Source organism: Macrotis lagotis, chromosome 2 (genome assembly GCF_037893015.1).
Source record: "Macrotis lagotis isolate mMagLag1 chromosome 2, bilby.v1.9.chrom.fasta, whole genome shotgun sequence".
Lineage (NCBI taxonomy): Eukaryota > Metazoa > Chordata > Mammalia > Peramelemorphia > Peramelidae > Macrotis > Macrotis lagotis.
In genome coordinates, this window is record NC_133659.1 from 68483794 (window position 1) to 68505998 (window position 22205).

General features: G+C 37.3%; 1 long non-coding RNA gene across 1 annotated transcript in view; it reads left to right on the forward strand.

Moving 5' to 3' along the window:
• Window positions 1-2434: 2434 nt before the first annotated feature.
• Window positions 2435-22205, forward strand: part of LOC141511040 (uncharacterized) — a 42006-nt gene continuing 22235 nt past the window's right edge. Inside the window, exons 1-2 of the long non-coding RNA XR_012475252.1 lie at window positions 2435-2657; window positions 4951-5050. This is a non-coding gene — a long non-coding RNA (uncharacterized LOC141511040). The remainder of the gene's footprint in view (window positions 2658-4950; window positions 5051-22205) is intronic.

A 22205-nucleotide genomic window follows, 5' to 3' on the forward strand; every position in this document is an offset into this window, starting at 1 on the left:
GTTACATGGTACCATCTTTGGTCTATTGTTGTTAAAAGGAAACTGCTGTGTAATTCAAATGTTTTATTAACTGTTAAATCCAGGCAAATATTGAAAAAAACTGACTTTTGCATGTCTTCAGTTAGAGTAAAGGGGAGAATTGACCATTTGATCGCAAGTAGTTGCCATGTTGACACTATAATATTGCAAACCACAAGGTCAGAAGTTCAGGGAAGAGTCCAAACCAACAGATTCTGCATGTAGATCCATATGCATAAATTAAATAGTTATATTCGACAAGATCCAAGTATATTTGGGTAGCTTTATCTTTGCACCTGAAATGATTCATTTACTTGAGGTTATCATTCTCTCTCTCTCTCTCTCTCTCTCTCTCTCTCTCTCTCTGGTGAGGTCATCATTCTCTTACCTTAGCCCAACTGATGCCTATTCTCCTGCCTTTGCCCAACCCCACACCCACCCCAAATCTGCAAACACTAATTGTCTATCTTCAAATTGACTTCTTTGTCTTCTTCAAGTCCCAACTTAAATCTAACTTCTACTGTAAACCTTTTCCAATCCCTCTTAATTCTTGTGACTTTCCTCTGCTGGCCATTTCCAATTTATCCTGTAGCTAGCATATTTGTATATAATAATTTGCATATTTTCCCCCAATGTGAGCTCCTTGAGACATGGGGATGTTGTTTGCCTTTCTTTGTATCCCCAGCACTTAGCACTATGTCTAACATATAGTAGTTGCTTAATAAATTAATAAAATTCTGTCTTACAATTTCTGTTTATTTCATCTGCTCTTGAAAGAAAAGATCTTTGAAGGGAAAAGGAAGAATTAAGTAAATTCTGACAAAGCAAACACAATCACAAATAATTCCATGATGATTTGGAAAAAAGAAAGGGAAAGAGGAAAAGGAGAAAAAGAAAAGGAGGAGTTAATTTAATTAAAGAGACTAATGTCTCTTTGTAGGGAAGGTTCTGATGAGCTCAGATTTTAAAAGGCTAAGCAAAAAAAAATGGAAATGTAGGGAGTATAATTTTTTTTAGGTTTTTTTTTGCAAGGCAAATGGAGTTAAGTGGCTTGGCCAAGGCCATACACCTAGGTAATTATTAAGTGTCTGAGACTGGATTTGAACCCAGGTACTCCTGACTCCAAGGCTGGTGCTTTATCCACTATGCCACCTAGCTGCCCCTGGGAGTATAATTTTAAAAACCCACAAAAGAGTAGCATGAATCTGTAAGAATAATGCTAGGAAAGTTGATAGTAATATTTATCCTTTGGTTTTGAAGAAGACCATGATCGTGGAGGTGATGCCAAGACATGCACGTCAACTGAATTTTAGTGAGGGGCCTATGCTGAGTCACCAGCCTTACTTTCTCATCTGGAGTCATTTGGGTGCCATGGTTAGATAGAGATCAGGATGACTGGAGATGACTGTGGATATGAATCAATCAGGGTTAATGACTTGCCCAAGATCATACAGCTAAGAAATGTCAAGTATCTGAGACTAAATTCAAACTCAGGTCCCCCCTGACTCTACAGCTGGTGCTCTATCCACTGTACCACCTAGTTGCCCTTAAATTTGGAGTTATACCTTGAAAAAAAAAAGCCCAGGGTAATAATAAAACCTTTTTCTACTATGCTTTGGGCAAGAATAGGTAGGAGGAAGATAGGGAGCATAAGCTATTAGAGCACTGGACCTAGAGTAGGAATGAACTGACTTCAAATCTGATCTCAGAGGTTATGTAGCTGTGTGATCCTGGGCAAGTCATTTAGCTGCTATCTGCTTCAGTTTCCTGAAGGAATGAGGATCATAATAGTCCCTCCTTCCCAGGGTTGTTGTGAGGATCATATAAGATAATGTTTGAAAGTGTTTACTGCAGGGGCAGCTAGGTGGTGCAGTGGATAGAGCACCGGTGCTAGGAGGACCTGAGTTCAAATTCATCCTCAGACTCTTAATAATTATCTTTCTCTGTGATCTTGGGTAAATCACTTAACTCCATTGCCTTACAAAAAACTAAAAAAAAGAAAAGAAAGTGTTTGGTGTACATAGTAGTCGTACATAGTAGTGTACATAGTAGGTATTTAATAATAGTAAATGAAGAAAGAGAAATAGTTTGTCAGCTCTAATGAAAGGTATTCTGCACTGGAGCCCAAATCCTTCTTTCCAAGTACTGTGAGTACTGAGTTTATAGGATACAGGGACCCAAAATGCTTCTGTTGTTTTACATTTACCTGTTATTCCTATGTTAGGATGCTCTGGGATTTCTCCATGTGGCAAGGAATCTGGTTGATTTTAACTTTATTATTCTTAGAGAAGAGAGATTTATAAAAGCCAAGACCTGCTACGGGGGAGCTATTGTGAGCAAAGACAATGAGTCGGGGATGTGGTTAGTGTGGGACAAGCAAGATTCTATACTATCCCCAAACCCAAGATTCCTGGCAGAATACCTGTGGTCCCATGTCTAAGCTGAAATGGAAGCCTGACAGCAAGTCAGTCAGCATTCATTAACATCTCACTATAGTCTAGTTATTGAGATAAGCCCTGGGTTAACAAAGAAAGGCAAAAAAGATTCTGGTCTCAAGGAAGCTTCATCAAGCATGTTGGCCACCAAGAAAGAAGGAGAGAAACCCATCTTCATAGACTTTGTCAGTTTTCCAGGTGCAGGTGAAGGCTAAACCTTTTCCTTCAAAGAGATGAGTCTCTAATAGATTGTACATATATAAATATATAGACGCTAATAACTGCTTCTATTATGGCACAGTAGAGTGTTAGACCTGGAGTTAGAAAGCCCTGAATTCAAACCCAGTCTAAGACACTTACTAACTGTGTGACCCTGAGCAAATCACTTAATCTCTGTCTACCTCAGTTTTCTCATCTATAAAATGGGGCTAATTATAGTATCCATTTCCCAGGGTTGTTGTGATGATCAAAAGGGATAATATTTATCAAGTATTTTACAAACTTTTAAGCATTATATAAATGTTAGTTCTTAATATTCACTTTGCAATGCTATTCTTATTAAATATGTTCTTATTTGATTTCTGAATAGACACTAAATATCTGGATTCTAGCATTCAAACATGTTTTGGAAGGCGTGATGGAACAACAAAAGAATAATTCTGATTATGCAAAATATGTTAAACTGTATCTCAACAATATGGTGAATTCAGAAGTCAGTGGCACATGTGTTACAGCAGGAAAGGGTGGAGAAAAGCTATAGAACTTTTTAATTTCTGAAAAAAATTTAAAATATCTTATTAGTCGGATGATAAATGAGTGTTTAGTAAAGGAGATGATCTGTCGGATCCAGTATGGGTTCACTAGAAACCAGTAATATCTACTTAGCTTAATTCTCTTTACTGATGTGATTTTTGACATTGGGATACAGTAAATATTTTCTGATCTAGGTACACAAGACATTTGACAAAGAGAATCTTTGTGAATGAGGAGAGATGTAGACTGGTTGACCAAAGAGTGAGGTGGTTTCCCAATCATTAAATGATCACATCTCCATCATTGAGTGATGGAACAAGAAGAACTTAAAGGACAATCTCAGTTGGGCTACCATAGGGTTCAGTCTTTGATTTGTTTCTTTTCAAGAGTATTATTAAAGACTTTGATGAAGATATCCTTCAGAGCAGGTATTATTAGGAGCATAGTATGTTATGGAATTAATAGGGGAAAATGGAGAAACAGGTGGGACTCTGAAACTTAAAGGAATATGGGTATCCATAAGAAGTGAAAGATAAGCAAAAGAAAATAGCTAGTCTTTATATAGAGTCTTAAATTTGCTAAATGTTTTACTTATATATAATCTCATTTGATTCTCCTAACACCCTTGTGAGGCAGGGTTATTCTCCCCATTTTACAGAAAAGGAAACTGAAGTTGATGGAAATTAAACAACTTGCCCATGGTCATATGGTTTGTGCTTATCTTGTTTTAGCAGGATTAAAATTCAGGTCTTTCTTATTTCAAATCAGGCTACTGTGCTACCTGAAGAAGGCAACATTATACAATACTCTAAGACTTTACAGTTATTTACACATTTTATCTCATTTGATCCTCATAATAAGACTGTAAGGTAAATTCAGTCATTAGCCATAATTTCTGAATGAAGAAATGAAAGTTGAAAGAGGTTAAGAGACTTACTCAGGGTCATATGGCTAGTAAAGTTCTGAAGTGGAGATCAGGTCTTCCTAATTCTAAGCCTGATTGTGCATGTGCCATGCTACTTAGGTTTAGTCTGATTTCTGTCAGTTTGGATGCTGAGAGACTAATCTGGAAGAAGTGATTGAGGCTGCTTGGAGAAGGAGCTCATGATCACAATGAGATTAGTTTTGTTATCTATTACAGGGAAATTGAATGTGAGATTCATGGGTTTGTGGACTAAGTTCCACTGAATGCAGTTTCACTATTAGGTTTTTTTGTTTTTTGTTTTAGATTTTTTTGCAAGGCAAATGGGGTTAAATGGCTTGCCCAAGGCCACACAGCTAAGTAATTATTAAGTGTCTGAGGTCAGATTTGAACTCAGGTACTCCTGATTCCAGGGTTGGTACTCTATCCACTGTGCCACCTAGCCAGACCTACAGTTTCACTATTAATGTCAATCAATAAACATTTACCTGCTAAAGTAACAGGCACTGTGCCAAGCACTGGTGATGTAAAAAAGAAGTAAAAGATTACCTGCCCTCAAGGAACTTACAGTCAAATGGGAGATAGACATCAAACTATATACAGGATAAATAGGACTTGTCCAAGATCACTCATTTGAAAATTGAGGTACAAAGCCAAGATTTGTACCTTGATTTACAGATGCCCTACTCTTTCCATAGCACCATAGCTAAAATGGAGAGTATTTTTGTTTACTAGTTCATTTGTGGTTAGGTAGTAAGTAGTTAGGTGATTAGCATTTCACAACTTAACTGAAGACTATCTTACTTTCTCCAATTTCCCCAGGATATCATTGAACTGAGAGATAAGCAATGGTTTCAGATAAGCCAGTCTACCTGAAATATCAGTGCATCCTGAGGGAGAACTTGGAGGCAGCATGTTTTAGGTAAGTCAGCTGTGACTGGAGAACAGCAATGTTCCTCAAACCATGAGACCTCCTTCCAGCTCAGCCCCTGTTGCCAATCATTGAAGGGGACAAATCATTATGGAGAAGAGGATCTATCTACCTTCCTCCCTACTATCAGCAACAATGTTAACCAGTTGCCACAGAAAAAGCACAAGGAGGGACAGCACTTCTCAGGTTCTAGACCAGCTTTTACAGATTTCATTGGAGGAAGTAATTCATGTGAAAAAGGGTCCAGTCATTCCCATCAATGGCTAGTCAGCTGCTAGCTATGTTAGGCAAGCCAACCTATTTAGAGTAGTAGGGCATCTTGCAGAAAAGACAAAAGGTAACATGTTATAAAAAAACGACCACTTTAACTATTAAACTCCCTCAGACCCTGATGGAGACGGCCAAGGACTCTAAAACTAAGCATCTTGGAATAAACAAAACTTCCAGTCCACTGTCTGAAACCATCATCCTAGGAAGCAACCCTTGTGGAGATACAGCCTGGCCAGTGCTTCTTCAGTAGCCACAGTTATAGACATCAAAGAAAGTACTTGTCACCAGAATACTTGTCACTATCAAATAATTCAACTGACATAATTTATAAGTGGAAATAACATTTAAAAAGATTCATTGCCATCTGCTTTGCTCTTCTACCCCAATGACCAAGAGACTTTTCCATCTAACTTGCAGTTTTTATTTATGTTTTTTTCCCATCTTAGAATGTGGACTCTGAGAACAGGAACTATCTTACTTTTCTGTTCGTATTCTCAGGGTTTTGTGCATAGTAAACATTCAACAAATGCCTCATTCATTCATTCATTCATTCATTCATTCTTATGCAAAGAGTGTGTATGTGAGAGGTAAGTTGGTTTCCTTCTTGAGATTCACTGTCATGATACAGTTGGAGAATTGGACCTAATCAAATTTTGAATTTGTCTAGCAATTGTTGTGATTCTGGCTCCTTTCTTCAGTTTTCTGAATGGGAAAAACTGGTCCTTTTGATCCTGGTTTGTGTTAGCAAGTGGAGTTCCAACAGGGAAATCAATACAAAAGTAGTCTCCCTACAGAGTGAGACACCAGTTAGATTTACTAAATAGATAATTGACAAAAAGTCACTATTGTTCAATTGTGCCTGATTCTTCATGACCCTGTGGATCATACTGTCCTGTTTTCCAGGCAAAGATATCGGTTTGCCATTTCTTTCTCTAGTATATTAAGACAAACAGAGATTAGATGACTTGCCCAGGGTCATATAGCTAGAAGTTTCTGAGGCCATATTTGAACTCATGTCTTCCTGACTTCAGGTTCAGTGATCCAACCACTGAACCACTTTGGCTACCCTCCAGAACAAGTTAAAGGGACTAACCAGAATGTATTTGTAGATAAGGATGAGATGACTCAATGGATTTGGTGCTGTCCTCTGATGTTTGATGGTATCATTGAGGTAGACCTCAGTTTTCAAAACTAAAAAAAAAAGAAGTTATGGCAGGATTCAGCAAGATGAAAAAGTTTGGGGTCAGGTTCCAGGGATGGACCATATGACTCCTTGAGAGCAGGGGGTCAATATTTTGCTTTACTTTCTATCCTAAGCACTTAGCCCAATACTTGGAAGTGATAGGTATTTTAGTAAATTCTACTTGACTGACTGAGTTTATCAAGATTTTTCATCACAGGGTCAGAGAGTGATGAATTTTTAGCAACTCCCAGAAGTCATTGATCAAAGTTTAGAAGAGTGGTTAATCTACACCAATGGAGAGAATGGCCAAACTGGTGAAATTAAAATCATGAAACCTTGAAGGGTTGACCAATAATAATTGGTCTTGTGTGGTGCTTAAAATATGAAAAAGACTTTATATATGTTGTATTACATTTGAGCCTCTTGACAATCTGGTGAGGCAGATCCTATAGAAAGGTATTTCATGCATTTTATGAATAAGTAAAGTGAGACTCAGAGAGAACAAATGGCTTGTTCAATCTCATCTAGCTAAAAAAGCATCTAAGATAGGGGATTTAGACCCCAATCTTCCTAACTTGAAGTCTAGTACTCCATATACTGCAATTTGCTATTTAATGATATTTCCCTATCTAATAACTTACGAAGCTATCATTATATCACTTTGGGTATATCACTTCCCTATTTTAGGACTTGGTTTTTGCAACAAATGGGATTGGGTTTGATTAGTTTAGAGATTCCTCTCTGCTTTAAAATTCTGATGCTCCTTGAGAATGTTTGGTGTACGGGAGTAGACCTCAGGACAAATTGCCCTATTTAGCAACAGACATATCTTATTATTAGGAAACTAAATATACTGCGCATCTCCTCCCCCACCAGTCTCTCTCATTGACTGGTCTAGGGTCTCAGATCCTTTCTCTTTTTTTGATTACCAATGCCTGTCACATAGTTTTGTTTTTTCTTATTGACCTTGGCACCTATCAGCCCTATCCATAGCCTAACTGCCTCCACATGCAGGGTGTCCATCTTCTATAGAAGAGATGGGTTTCTTCCAACTCTTCAGTCCTTATCAGACATATTGATTCACTCGATTCCTCTCAGATTTTAAAAAGGTGATCTATGACTTTTCCTTTGCCCTTGAATGGAGGAAGCTGGCTATGAGTCAGGGCTCATATGGACTTCTAAGGTTCAAAGTGCCATGCTCAAAGGACTTTAGGATCCACACTTTTCCCCTTTCATATCAAAGAGGCCCTTTAAATATGGTCCAGTTATATTCAGTTACTGTTTTTATGTTTTGACTTTAAAAAGGGGGGGGGAGTCATGTGTCAAAGGATTTTGTCCGTTGCCACCTATCTCATGTTTTCTCTGAATCCTAATATTGATCCACTGGCATTTTGATCTTGATCTACATTATTGCCCCATTTCTGGCTCTTTTTGATTCTAGGTTGACAACTCCTTAGCCCAAAGTATTGAGTCATGATTTTAGTCTGGCCATTTGTCAGGGTCTCTAACCACCTCATCCCTTTCTGCCCATCCCTCACAGATTGCTCCAGACTTGTGATTTTGTATCTGTCCTGCCCTCTGGTCCATGTAGAGTGAAGATAGTTTATGGTCAGCAAACACACAAATATTCTCCATCTGTCCAAACAGAAGAGGTATGGAATGGGACCCAGTCATGAACATTTTCTTTTTCAAGTAGGGATGCCTCATCTCTATTCAAGAAAAGTAATTTTCTCTTGGACTACTAGGTCATTTTTAAAAGAAAAACTGAATGAACTCTAAGATCTCTTTCACTTTTAACATTTTATAACTTAAACTTCAATGGGAACCTTCATGATACAGTTCCCTGACAACACAGTTATGAATGAAAACCATTATTCTATACTAACTGGTCATCAAACACCAAAGAATGATTTCTGGATAGTAAAGGATAAACACATCGCAATTACAAGCCCCTTGGATCTCAGAGAGTTGCCCAGTGTTTTCCCCATAGTTATACAGGGCACCAGGAAAAGTTCCAGTGAGTAGGTTTCACTAAAGCAGGGGTTCTTAATCATTTTGGGGTCCTGGATCTTTCTGACAATTTGGTGAAACTTATGGACCCCTTCTCAAAGTAAAGTTTTTTAAAAGCATAAATAAAACACATTGAATTACAAAGAAAATTAATTTGATTGAGGGCAATTAAAATATTTTGAAATTTTTGAAAAAAATGCTAAATTATCAGATGGAAAATTTAAAAAAAAGAAATATTTTTTCTTATAAATGCCAGGTTAAGAACTTCTTCTCTAGATTAAAGGGACCAGGAAGACTCTCCCTACCAAGATCTTCAAAACAAGATACACTGAAGCATTAATCAGTACCCTAAACTATAAAAAAGGTAAAATAGAATTTTCTCTCCCAGAAAGTGGCACAGAGGGGGAATTTCCAAAAAGACATGAAATGCTTCAGTAGAAAATGGCTCTTGTTTACAGAGAAGGGAAGAAAGGTCCTTGGTTAATAAAAACAATACCCATAGTGTTCTAAGATATGCAAAGTATATATATAAAAATTTTAACAATTTTATGAGGGAGAAAGTGCAAATATCATTATGGAAATTTTATTGATAAGAGAATTGAACCTCAGAGAAAGGTTCAGTGACTTCCCTGAAGTCACATAGCTTCTAAATGTTAGAATTAGGATTCAAAACCACGTCTCTTGGATCTAAATCCTCTTTGACTCTCTTTCATGGCTCTTCCCATTATACCTTATGATGGTTTAGAAAAGGTAGTAAAGGGAGAAGACTGGTATAAAAGTTGCATTTCTATCAGCTCAGAATGACTCTTTCTCTCTCTAATACTTAGCAGTTAAGAAAGGCATCTGGAATGCACTGAAACAAATTTTCAGTGAATCCAGTCTGACTAGAATCTCTCCATATTGCCTCCTGGGGCTGGGAGCTACAGCAATCATTATCTTCTCTTCCAGGAGGGCTGCATTCAATATAGTCACCTGGAGCTGAAAAGCTATTTGGCTCATTTCCAGGCCCCTAGAACCTCCAGGCCCTTCCTCAGTCTCTGCTTGTACCTTCTCTAATTAACCCCCCATGATTTCTCCCATGTTTCTCCTCTATCTCATTTGCAACTTGTTTATCCCCTTTGTACTAGACATCCAGGCATTTGATTTTGTGAAAATGTCACCCTTTCAGATTCTCTGGTTATTTCATAGTTAAGTTGTGAGATTCTTGAGTAAAGGTATCAGAATTTGAAATTGTTCACCAGAAAATAAAATCCAGAACTGGGACTTATGAGTCAGGAATTAAGAGATCCAGGAAGGGAAGAGGGTTCAGGGGACCTACTGGGAACTAGGATACTAAGCACAATTGATGTGAAGGACAAACATTACTCTAGAATATGGCCATGGTCCAAATTAGAAACTGGGGTTATCAATTTAAGTCATGATGGAAGAATTCTGAAAATGGATCCCAAGTGCCAGGGGCATTAGCAGGAGAAAAGGAAATATCTACACTAATACCAGAAACTAGAGTCAAGAGTAAAGCTAAGGAATATAAGTTGGAGAAATCAGAATGCCAGAGCTATACGCTCCTTTTAATAGGAGACTTTCTTCTTTCCTGAGTATTTTTTCATGAAAGAGACAGAGTATTCTGGAGCCATACCATAAGGCAAGAACCTCATTAGCCTGCTTAGTCTTAGACCAATTCACATTAGTGGACATCAATTCTTTAAATCTCACCAGATCAGAATAACAGTCTGCTGACTTTCTGATCACACTCAAAGATACATTGATTATCGGGGTCCCCTCCAGAGATGATGGTTCTCTCAGGACACAATATTTTTCTTGAATGGTAGTTAGTATGAGAAATACTGACCCATGCCAAGAGTCAAGTATTCTGGAAAATTGACTCCTCTAGAGTAAAGTAGCAGAGGTTATTGGAGTCCAAAGTCCTGCAGAATCGCCACTCTATTATAGAACTACACAAAAAATTTCCATTTTCCTAGCATGATGGGAAAAAATATGAAAGTATAGTGAGTAGGCTAAAGGGGGGGGAAGGGGGAGAGAAATGCTATGGTGGCCAGATCACCAACATTAAACATTACTTTGATACTGGTTAAAATAGAAACAGTTTAGTTATGCCTGAGAAGGTAAGGCGGTTAATATTGGAGGCATAGTTCCAGATGGATCATAAATATCTTTGTTCTAGTTTCCTCTTGGCTCAACAATGCAAAACTATTTTCTTTTGAAAGTTATTGATTGGTATCTCTTGTCGGGTCTATTCCTCTAAGGTCTAGGGTAGCTCTATTGGAAATAGCTAGTTGATCTCAGGATTTCCACTTCCTTTTAAGAGAGATACTAAGCAATGACCCAGGTCCTTGAGTACAGCTTAGATGTTTTACCAAAAGTCCATATCTAACTCCCAGGCCTCAAACCCCATTCAGAATTAAGCATAAACCCTCAAAATCAAGAAATCTAAAAGAAGATGGGAGGTCTGCAGATCTTCAGATCTTCAGAAGGAGACTGTTTTCTATTTCTCAAATGATTACTCTGTTCCTAAACTCTGGGAATGTAAAGACAAGCAAGAAGAAAGATAGTTCCCACTCTCAAAGAGTTTCTATTCAAATGGGGAAGATGGCACATAAAACGAAATGGAAAAGCAATGGGGGACAGGCAAAAAGATACCAGCATGGGAACATGATGGAGAAGCCAGGAGGAGGAAATGGATGACCTGGTCACCTTTGTTAAATGGGGGTCCTGGGAAGCAATATTTATTTAGTGAGAGGCCCAGGAGTGAGGGTATTTCTGAATTGTGAGTCCTAAGACTGGTTATCTACACATGTCGAAGAAACTACTGGGTCATGAGGATGAAATCTGAGAGATACAAGCCCATGGGGCAATGAAGACATTATCCTGACGTGTGCTTTTCCCTCAATAAGGATTGGTTGTCTGCCTAAATTTTTCAGAATCTTCTATTTGCCCTGACTGTCCTTCTCATGAAATAGGAATATCTGGCAATTCAGGAGGATGCACTAGGTGTTGATTCTTATTGGAACCCAAGGGAGGCATTTAATGAATTACTGATCCTCTGTATTACATTAGGAGTGAAAATAACCTGTGGTGAGTTACAGGAAGGCTATTTATTGGGCAGATTTGGGTGACTATTTGTATGTCACCCTGTTGCTTTCTGTCATTGATATAAAATTAGAAAATCTTTAGGTCTCAGTTTCTCTACCTATAAACCAAATATTATTCAAAGAATAGCAGAAAAGTGATTGGTAGCTGGGGATCCAATCTAGCCTGGTGCCATGCTCTCCCACTCTGTGACCTCCAGAGGAAGACACTATTGGAGGCTTGCTGAGATAATTGTAGACTTACCTTGGGGAAAGTGCAGCTGTTGTAGTTTTTTAATTTAATTACCAGGAGGGCAGAAGTGTTTGGAGCTCTGCATTCACTGACTAATATGGAGAAGTAACTCCACTGAAGTTTGCAGTAGATAAAATTAGTAACACAAGGTCCAATTTGCCTTCTAGGGGGGCTAGCTTGCTCTCCTCCACATAGCTTTGAGGTTTGGTCTGCTTGATTGCCTCCAACAACCAGGGTCCCCATAAGCTAAGTATGAGGTCAAGTTAACTCAGGTCGAACTGCTGGTATAGCAGCTACCTTCTGCTACAGTACTACTTTATCTTTGACTTATAAGGATGGATGATTAAGAATACCCTCTTTCTCTTATTTTCCCATGACATTATTTAAAAGTCCATAATCTTCAGGGGTTCTGATCAGAGCTTCAAAGACTCAGCATGGACTCAAACCACCTCTGAATCTCTCCAGTCAGCTCATTCAGGTTAATAATCTGATAGTCTTGACGTGTGTTTGTGTGTGTGTGTGTGTGTGTGTGTGTGTGTGTGTGTATGTGTGTGTGTATGTTTGTATTTACTTCTGGGCTTCATTAACAGAAAGATTGATAGTCTCAGATTAACTGGTAAGGAAGACAAAATTCAGCCTGGGGTAGCCCCAATTTTTCCAGATGTGTGTGATTTTTGCTTTTTTGGAAGCTTTAGATCCCAATGACTTATCATTAATCAGTGCAACAGAGATAGGATGGGACATGGGTTAAGCAGAAATTATGGTACAAAAACTTCCCCACTCCACTAGCTTTGAGGGGAAGGACAAACACATTTCACCTTCTGGTACATCTTTAGAGCTGGTATGTATTAATAAGATGTCAATGGTAAGCAAGTATGAGTTCACACCTTGTGATCTCAGTTTGTTTCTCCTTTCTATCTTTTCCTGGAAACTAGAAATGGATTGGATTAGAAAAGAATCACTCTCCTTTTACTTTTTACCTCGAGATGATGCTATGGATAGAGTGCTGGACCTGGAGTCAGGAAAACTCATTTTCCTGAGTTCAAATCTGGCCTCAGATGCTAACTGGGTGAACCTGGATAAGTCACTTAACTTGTTTGTCTCAAAGTTCTTCCTCTGTAAAATAAGCTGGCGAAAGAAATGGCAAATCACTCCAGGGTCTCTCTACCAAGAAAATCCCAAATGGGTTCACAGTTGGACATAACTGAACAGCAAATAATTAAAGCTATCCAAAAGAGCAATAAGCTGCCTAGAGATGGTATGAATTCCTCCTCATTGGAAGTCTTTAAGCACACGTTGAACAACCTTTACTTGAAGACTTCCAATGACATTGTAGAGAGGATTTTTAGGCTTGTAAAGGTTATCTTAAATAGCCCTGGTAGGGAGGAAGATTTTCCTTCAACTCTGAAATTCTGTTATGTATTATTCTTATTCATTAGAATAATTTAATTAAATATTCAAGAATAGAGCACAATCATATCATCTAAATTAAAAAAAACCCAAATGGATTAAGATTGGTTGAACTAATGAGACATATTTCCGAGTCAATGTATATCAAGAAAAGGATTTGAGCAGAGAGCTTGTCAGACTTTAAGAGTACCATAAGGTAACAGATCCTTTGTGCCAGTCCCAGAGCAAGTTTTATTTAGTTGTCTAGCACACTTACCCTCACCCCAACATTGACAATGGCATTAGAGAGTTTGTACCATTAGTAACAATACAGGCAGTCAGGAGTTGAGACAGGACAAAATAGAATACTGAAGAAAGGCAGATTCAGGACTCTATAAAGGTACTTATGCTTGGAACAGCAAGGAGACCTATACATTAGGAGGATAACATGATAATTCCATTAAGGGAAAAAGAATCCTTGAGTTTATCTTTGGCAGGGTAAGATGGAGTCCATTGTATTCAAGGACCCTGTGTTTAATTGTGAAAGACTATATCCCTGGTTTAAGGAAATGTTTTGTAGTAACTGTATCTACCAAACCATCTTGGGAAATAATAAACACCCATTCCAAAATTTAATGAACTTTGGTTAGCAATAAAGGAAGGGGGGGACTTGTGAATAACAGTATTAGAAAGCCCAACCCCTCAAGGTTTCATCATTCACAAACTCCAGAGGGAAGAAATAGCAAGCCAGTTTCTGGAAACCCAATCTTACCATTCAAGCGAGAAGTTAAAGAGTAGGTTCTAAGACAGTGTTACACTGAGAAACAGAGAAATTTGTTCGATATCGCTAAGAAGTGGAGTTTAGAGGTATATTCAATGAAAGAGTTTGGCAAATATCAACTATTATTCTTTATTCCAAAGAAGGCATGCACCAATTCTGAAGTCACATATCTTGTGATGTAATTGGGGAAAAATAGTGCAGTTCTATCATTTCATTGGTCTAATCCATAGTAATAGCTGGTCTGTAACTTGGGGCTGCCTCCAGCACTGAGAAGTTAAATGTATGGAATTAATCTCTTAAATAGAATTCTTTAGCTAGCCTCCCTCTCCCAACAGTTCCATTATTAATTTTAAGTGAAAGTCCTCCATTGTCTGCTTTAGGGTTAAGAGAATATAGGAACAAAGCTGTTTCTTGATGAGGAGTTGTTTGGTTGATTGTTGTCCTTCATTCACAAAGAGGACCAAAATGGCATCACTATGTTGGGGTAAAGTACAGTATGTCTTACTGTGACTGATGAGGAGTTGCTGATCTAATGAATGAGCCTCTGTAATTTAGGGGGGAAAATGCTATTTTCTATGAAGAGAAGAAAGCTTTGTTTTAGCTCTACTCCAACCAATTTAGTGACTCCCTAGGGTCCAATTTGGGCATTCTTGTTTTGCATTTATATGTTTGAACTGGGGAAGATTATTTGACCTCATCATCTGGTGTCTCTTCATATGGGTACCTATTTCAGGAATTGAATATTTCACAGTTCCCTACAGATGCAAGGAAGCAGCTTGGTATTTTGCATAATCATCTGTGTGACATTCAGTCTCGGACATCCTCAAAACTTAGTTTTCAATAGAGAACTTGCTGAAATAGACATTTAGGGATGAAAAGTAACCTTAGATGATGTCTCATATGCTGTAGGTACTTAATAATGTTTGTTGGTTGAAATGCATTGGGAAAAAAATCTGAAACTAGAACTCTTCCTGATGTTTGGGGTCTTAAATAAAAGTTTAGTTAGTATCTATAATAAGTGTGTCTGTAGAAAATGTGACAATTGCCCATCTATCTATTCATCCAAAAATTACTGATCGAAAACTCTGATATACGATAGAAAAATGGAGCAAACGATAATTGAATTTCCAAAGAGAAAAAAAAAACTCAACAACCCCAGATGAGATAAATTTCTTTCAACTATTTAAAGACCAGGTGATACTTATGTTAACAAAATGGTATTCAATATTAAGTTCCTTTTTATAAGTAAGGATTATCCTTATACCTAAACTAGGAAGGATAAAGGAGAGAAAGAGAAAAAAACTAATCTCACTAATGAATATTAATGCAAATTTTAAACATCATGTTGACAGAGATTATAGAAATACATCTAAAATTATTCATTATGATAATGTTGGATTTCTACCAGGGATGCAAGGATTGTTCAATATTAAGAAAAGTAGCACAATAACTTAAAATATTGTGTGATGATATCAATGGATGAAGAAAAAGTCTTTGATAACGTATAGTTTTAAATCCTTAAAATTATTGAGATGGAAGTCATATGAACACAATTATATATCTAAAATCATGAGTCAGTATTATTTTAAATGGCAAAACACTGGGAATTTTATTTAAAAATACAGATATAAAGCAAAGATGCTACTTTTCTTTCCTATTTTTTTGATGTAGTACTAGAAATACAGACTTTAGCAGTAGAATAAGAAAAATAAATTAAAGAAATAAATTTTAGCAAAGAAAAAGGAAAATTATCACTAATAACAGGTAGGTTAGCTTAGAAAACCCAATAGATTCAGCAAAAAAAAATTGAGGAGATTGAGAGTATCAATAAAATATATCCATAACAATCACTGACATTTCAATGCATCAATAGAAAAATCAAGAGAAAATGAAAGAAATAGAAATTCCATTAAATACCCCCCCCCTACACACACATACACAGTTAAACCACCCAAACATATCTAGCACTTAAATGAATGCAACCTCAAGGAAGGAAACAAGTATTTATTACATATCTACTATGTGCCAGGCAGTTTTCAAATATTTCATTATATTCCTTACAATCCTGAGGCAGACAGAGGTTCTCAGGATGAAGAAACAATTTGAACTCAGGTGTTTTTTATTTAGCTCTCTACTGTGTTACCTAGCTGCTTGTCTCACAACTTTATAGAAAAAAAATCAATATAAAGAATTAGGAATAAAACAATTGTTTGTATTTGCTCTAAACTAATGTCATAAAAATTATGACACTGATTAAATTAATCTGCCAATTTAATACCATATCAATCATCAAGCTATCTACTAAATAATCACTAGGTTCTGGGTACTGAGTTAGGTGCTTGGAATACAAAATTAGACACTGCTTGCCCTAAATGAATCTATCTATCTATCTATCTATCTATCTATCTATCTATCTATCTATCTATCTATCTATCTATCTATCTAATGAGGTTGTGCAACATTATCATAGATAAGTAAAGGTAGACATATAAAAGTTAATTACAAAGTGATTAGGAAGGTGCTAATAAATTGGGGGGGTAGGAAAAGACCTTTTAAAAGATGTAAGACTTGAACTGGGCACTAAGGGAACTATAAATTCTAAAAGGCTAGAGAAAATGAATAAGGGCATTTTAAGTGTGGAGGACAACCTGCCAAGATATGGAGGGAGAGGAGATGGTTTGTACCAAGAATAATGAATAGGACAGTTTGATTGGAACACAATGAATATGGGGAGGATGATGTGTAGTCACCCAGGAAAGGCAGGTAGGAGCCAGATTGTGAAGTTTTCAGTGCAAAAATAAAGTCCTTGCATGTTGTTCTTGAAAGAATAATCGTGTTTGTAATTCATTTTCAAAGAAGATCATGACATCAGGGAAGTGATACCATGACAAGCACGTGAATTGGATTTAAGTGAGGGGGTGCTATGCTAAATCATCAGTCTCACTTTCTCCTTCAGGTCCATCTTGGTCTAGTGGCCAGAAATGAATCAGGACAATTGGAGGCAATCAGATGTTAAGTGACTTGCCCAAGGTTACACAGCTAGTAAGTGGCAAGTATCTGAGGCTGGATTAGAACTCCCATCCTCCTGAATCCAAGGTGAGTGGTCTGGCCACTGCACCACCTAGCTGCCCTTCTTGAAAGAATAAGGTATCAATGAAGTTTCATTAGCAGGGAGTGACATGGTTAGACTTATATTTTTTTGGACTTGTAGAAAATAAATTGGGAAGGTGAAAAGACTGAATTCAGGAAGACCAGGAAAGAGATAATGAAAGTTGGAACTAATGTGGTTATTTATGTTAGCAGACAGAAGACAATAGATGTGAAGGAATTTGAGGGAATAGAAGTAACAAGGACAAGCAACTGATTGGATATGGGTGAATGAGTGAGATTGAAAATTTGAGGATAATGCTTTGATTTTGAATCTGCATAATAAAAAGAATTGTGGTGCACTTACAAGAAAGAAAATTGTTAAGATGAGGAGTTGGCTTTAGGGGAAAAGAAAATGTGATTTGTTTTGTATATGTTAAGTTTGAAATACTTATGAGGCATCCAGTAGAGATCTCCAGATCTCCTGTAGGTAGTTAGAGATGCTGGATAAGATTTGGCAGTCAGTCTTGAGAGGAAGAAATGGCAAATCACTCTAGTATCTTTGTTAAGAAAACCCCATTGATAATATTATTGTCTTTAGGTCATCGTATCAAGAAGAGTTGGACATGACCCAACAATGGCAACAATGCCATCACCACCACCTCCAACATCGTCACTATCACCATCACTTTCATCATTAGAAATGCAGATCAAGGGAATAGTGCCACTACCATCAACTCCTAAAGATAGCATTTGAATCTAAGGGAAGTGATGAGATTACTAAGCAAGAGTATGTAGAGAGAGAAGAGGAGAAGGTCTAGGACAAAACTCTGGGTACACCTTTGCACAGGAAGCAGACCATAATTAATGACTCTGTAAAGGTGATCAAAAAGATCATAGATAGATAGATAGGGCAGAGAGAGCATCGCAAGAACCCAGGGGAGAGAGAAGTCAAATGTCAATAACAATTTATATGCCTAAGAAGAGATGGAGCTCACAATGGTGATGGATGGTCTCAATTGTTTTTATTTTCAATCAAGTATGAAGGACATCTCTTTTTGGAAGAGAAGGGGAAGGAAAGGTTTTGTGACTTGAGAAGTGAAACACTGAGAAATATAGCAATAGGTAATTCATAGTTGTGCTGGACAACTAGATAAAACAATACAAATTTCATTTTAGGAACAAAAAATATCTAGAATCTCAAAGGAAATAAACAAGTAAAAATAAGGAGAGTCAGCATGACCAGATTTCAAACTGTATTGCAAAGTAGCAGTCATCAAAATTTTTTGGCATTAGTTTGAAAAAGAATAGAAAGGGAGATCAGAGGAATAGTGTCAAATAGAGTGGTCAGGTGAGACTTAGAAGCAATCAAAAATAGAAGTCCACTGTTGCAAGAACAGAGTTTAAAGAAGCCTTAGGAAGCCTGGAAAGCAGCAACAAATGGTTAGTCATGCCTTCCACAATATAGCACAACAAACTCCAAATGGATTCATGATCAAAGTAGAAAAGGTTACATTACAAAAAAATTAGAGAACAGAAGGAGGTATTTTTCAGAACTATGCTTAGAGGGATATTTCATAAATAGACAAGGGCTGGAAGTGATCACCAAAGATAATATAGACAACTTTGTGTACATTAAATTTAAAAACCTCTTGCATGAACAAAATTAATGAAATAAAATCAATAAACTTTTATGAAGTGTTTGTTAAATTATTTGCCTTGGGGCAGCTAGGTGTTGCAGTGGATAGAACACTGACCTTGGAATCAAGAGGTCAGGAATCCTAATCTGCCCTCCAACACTTGCCACTTCCTAGCTGTGCGACCTTGGGCAAGTCACTGAAGCCTCACATCCAGGGCCATCTCCAGTCATCCTGATTCATATCTGGCTTGTGGACCCAGATGGCTCTGGAGGAGAAAGAGAGGCTGGGGACTTAGCACAGCATCCCTCACTCAAATTCCATTCAGGTGCTTGCATGACATCACCGCTCTTTGATGTCATGGCCTTCTTCGAGAATGAAGGACAAACATCATTTGCCTAGAGCAAAGATAGACTGGCAATACAAAGAAAAAAGTGAAGCACTCACCACCCTCAAGGAGCTTGCATTCTAATGGGAAAGATAAGATGTATGTATATACATACATACCTACAGAAAATACATGCCCATATATGAGTCAACTTGGAGGCTTGGCTTCTTGCAGAAGGTCTTGAATGAGGACAGAATTTGAAGAGCTGAAGGCCAGAAGCATGGAGGACAATGCAAAGACATGGAGAATGTAAGATGAGCTATTAAGTATAAAGGAGAGCAAAAAGGCCAGCTTGACTATAACACAGACTATAAGGAGGTATATAAAACAGAATTTATAAGAAGATTGGAAACATTGTAAAAGACCAGGTTATGAAGGTTTTTTTAAATGCCAGACAGGGAAGTTTATTTTTGATCCTAGAAGTAATAAGGGACCATTAGGGATTATTGAGTAGGGGGTGACAAAGTCAAACCTTGTTCTAGGAAAACAATTTGGTGGGGAGAACTTAGTGGAGCACAAATTGGATTGGGGAAAGATTTGAAGAGGAGAGACCAATGAAGATCTTTATTATAAAAAACTTAATGTGAAGTGATAAGGAGCCTGAGCCAAGGTAGTAACTGTGTGAGGCAAGATAAAGAGAGGTATCTAAGAGACTTTATAGAGGAAAAAATGATCAAAAGAATATAAATATAATGTTGATTAGGAAAAACATCCTTGCAAAAAAAAAATCTCAGATAAAAAGTCTGATGTCCAGGATATGTATATAAAGTTGTCACAAATATATAAGACTTAGAGCCCATTCTGCAATAGGCAGATAGTTAAAGGATATGAAGTTTTCAAAAGAAAAATTTCAAACCATCAACAGCCTAGGCTGATTCTCTAGCCATTTTGCCTGGTTACTTCTCTGTTGAGGTGCTAACATACATAAAACTTCAATAAATCAGTTAGCAAAACACTTTTTAGACACTCATGCATTAATCATTTTGCTCCCCTAAAATCTATTAAGTAATCACCAAGTGTTTGATATTATAGCCAATATCACAGGATTATTATTGTTTAGTCATTTCAGTTGTGTTTGACTCTTTGGGATCCCATTTTTTTGTTTGTTTTTTTGGGGGGGCAAAGATATTGGAATGATTTTTCATTTCCTTGCCTAGCTCATTTTGTAGATGAGCAGGGTTAAGTGACTTACTCAGGGTCACACAGCTAGTAAAAGTCTGGGGCCAGATTTAAACTCAGGAAGGTGAATCTTTGACTCTCGGAATTGTACCACCTAGCTGCCCTATATTACAGGATAGGAATATATAAAATAAAAATGTGGTCCTTTTTTTAAAGGAGGATCCTTATTAGGGAATACCTCAAAATCTGTTTCACATTCACTATTAATATGTGAATGTTCAGTACCTTTTTGTCTCACTAATAGCGCAACCATCTCTCTACCTACTATCATTTATGGAGCGACCAAGGGAAAGAGAATGTGAAGAATTCTTAGCTTGTGCAATGGAAGAGTTTTGGGGGGCATCATCAATAAGATGATGTACTTGGCTTTGTGACACAGGGTCTGCAGGAAAAACTATAAGACTATGCCCTATTTTATCCTTCCATCTGCTGACCCTGAATTGGCATAATCACAGAGATTCTGGGAGTTTGGGTTCTTAAGCATGTATTACGTGATGGAAGGTTCTGGTCCACTATATTATATTGCACAGTCCAAAACTTCAGAGATATGTTGAGATAGAGCATCGTATTCAGAAACTATCTTCCACCATCCAGATGCCTGGACAAGACCACTTTTTATGAGGCATCGTCAGTCGCTGAGGATAAGAAAGGAGGATTTTGCTGCCTTTGTTGTATGTACATTCACAAAGTAATTTACAGTTCCCTTGGAAACATGAAAGAGTTTGCCTCTAAATTTAGAATGTTCATTCTGAGAGGTTGTAATAAGCTCAAAGAACATTCAGAAAGAAGAAATGCAATGAAAAGACTCAGGACAGCTCACCCACACATCCATACTCAGTGTTTTTGGGAAATCACAGTTACCCCTTGATAAAAGAGGGAAGTCATTTCTCTCCTATCCCCATTGTACACACACACACACACACACACACACACACACACACACACACACCCCTTACAAAAGTCATGTAATAGTCATTTATATTATTTGCCCCTGAAAGACTGTAAGCTTCTTAAGGACAGAAACAGTTTCCTTTTTGTTTTTAGGTGTCCAGTACCTACAGAGTATTTCAAACAAAGTAGCCCCTTAATAAATATTTTTACTGATGGATCTTTAGGCTTTTGCTTTGCAAAGGTCTGATATTTTTCTTTAGGTATATCAAAATTCAATAGAACTACCATCTGCATTCTCTTATCCTGTCCTGGAAGTTATCTCGTTTTATAGGATGAGAGAATTAGCAAAGGATTATTTCAAAATTAAACCCTTTAAGATTTTCAATATTGGTCCATATGTGTTTTGTTTTTTTCAGATGGGTCTCAGTAGACTTAAATAACCAACATTTTTTACCAATAAGGAAAAAAGAGGGCTGCATGAAAAGATGATATCTGAACTAAGATTTATATTTGAAGACCATGGTTCAAAATATAGAAAAGCCTTGCTCACATTCAGAAATGGAGTGCACTGAAGCAAAATATCTGTTGAATGGATTTGTTAAGAGTCTTTCATGTCTAATCAAAAGGTTCTTAAACTTGAAAAGAAAGGGGAAAGAAAATTGCCTATGTATAGCCACCAGACTAGATACCCCAGAGAGCAACCATGAGGTAGGAAGAAGAAAAGAAGAAGAGCCTTGCAGTAATTCAGAGGAAACACAATGTAAGAAAGGAAACTGCCATAAAACCTAAAGTCTCAAAGATCTATACACTAATGAAAAATATATGAGCAACAAGTAAGATGAATTAGAGATTTTAATGCAATAAGGCAAATTTGAGACTTGGTGGGAGAAGACCCATGAATGTGATCTGACTCTGGAAAAGTTTTCTTTGCTCAAAAGAACCAGGAAGGGTAAAGAGAGATGGATGTAGAATAGTATTAATAAAGGCCTTAT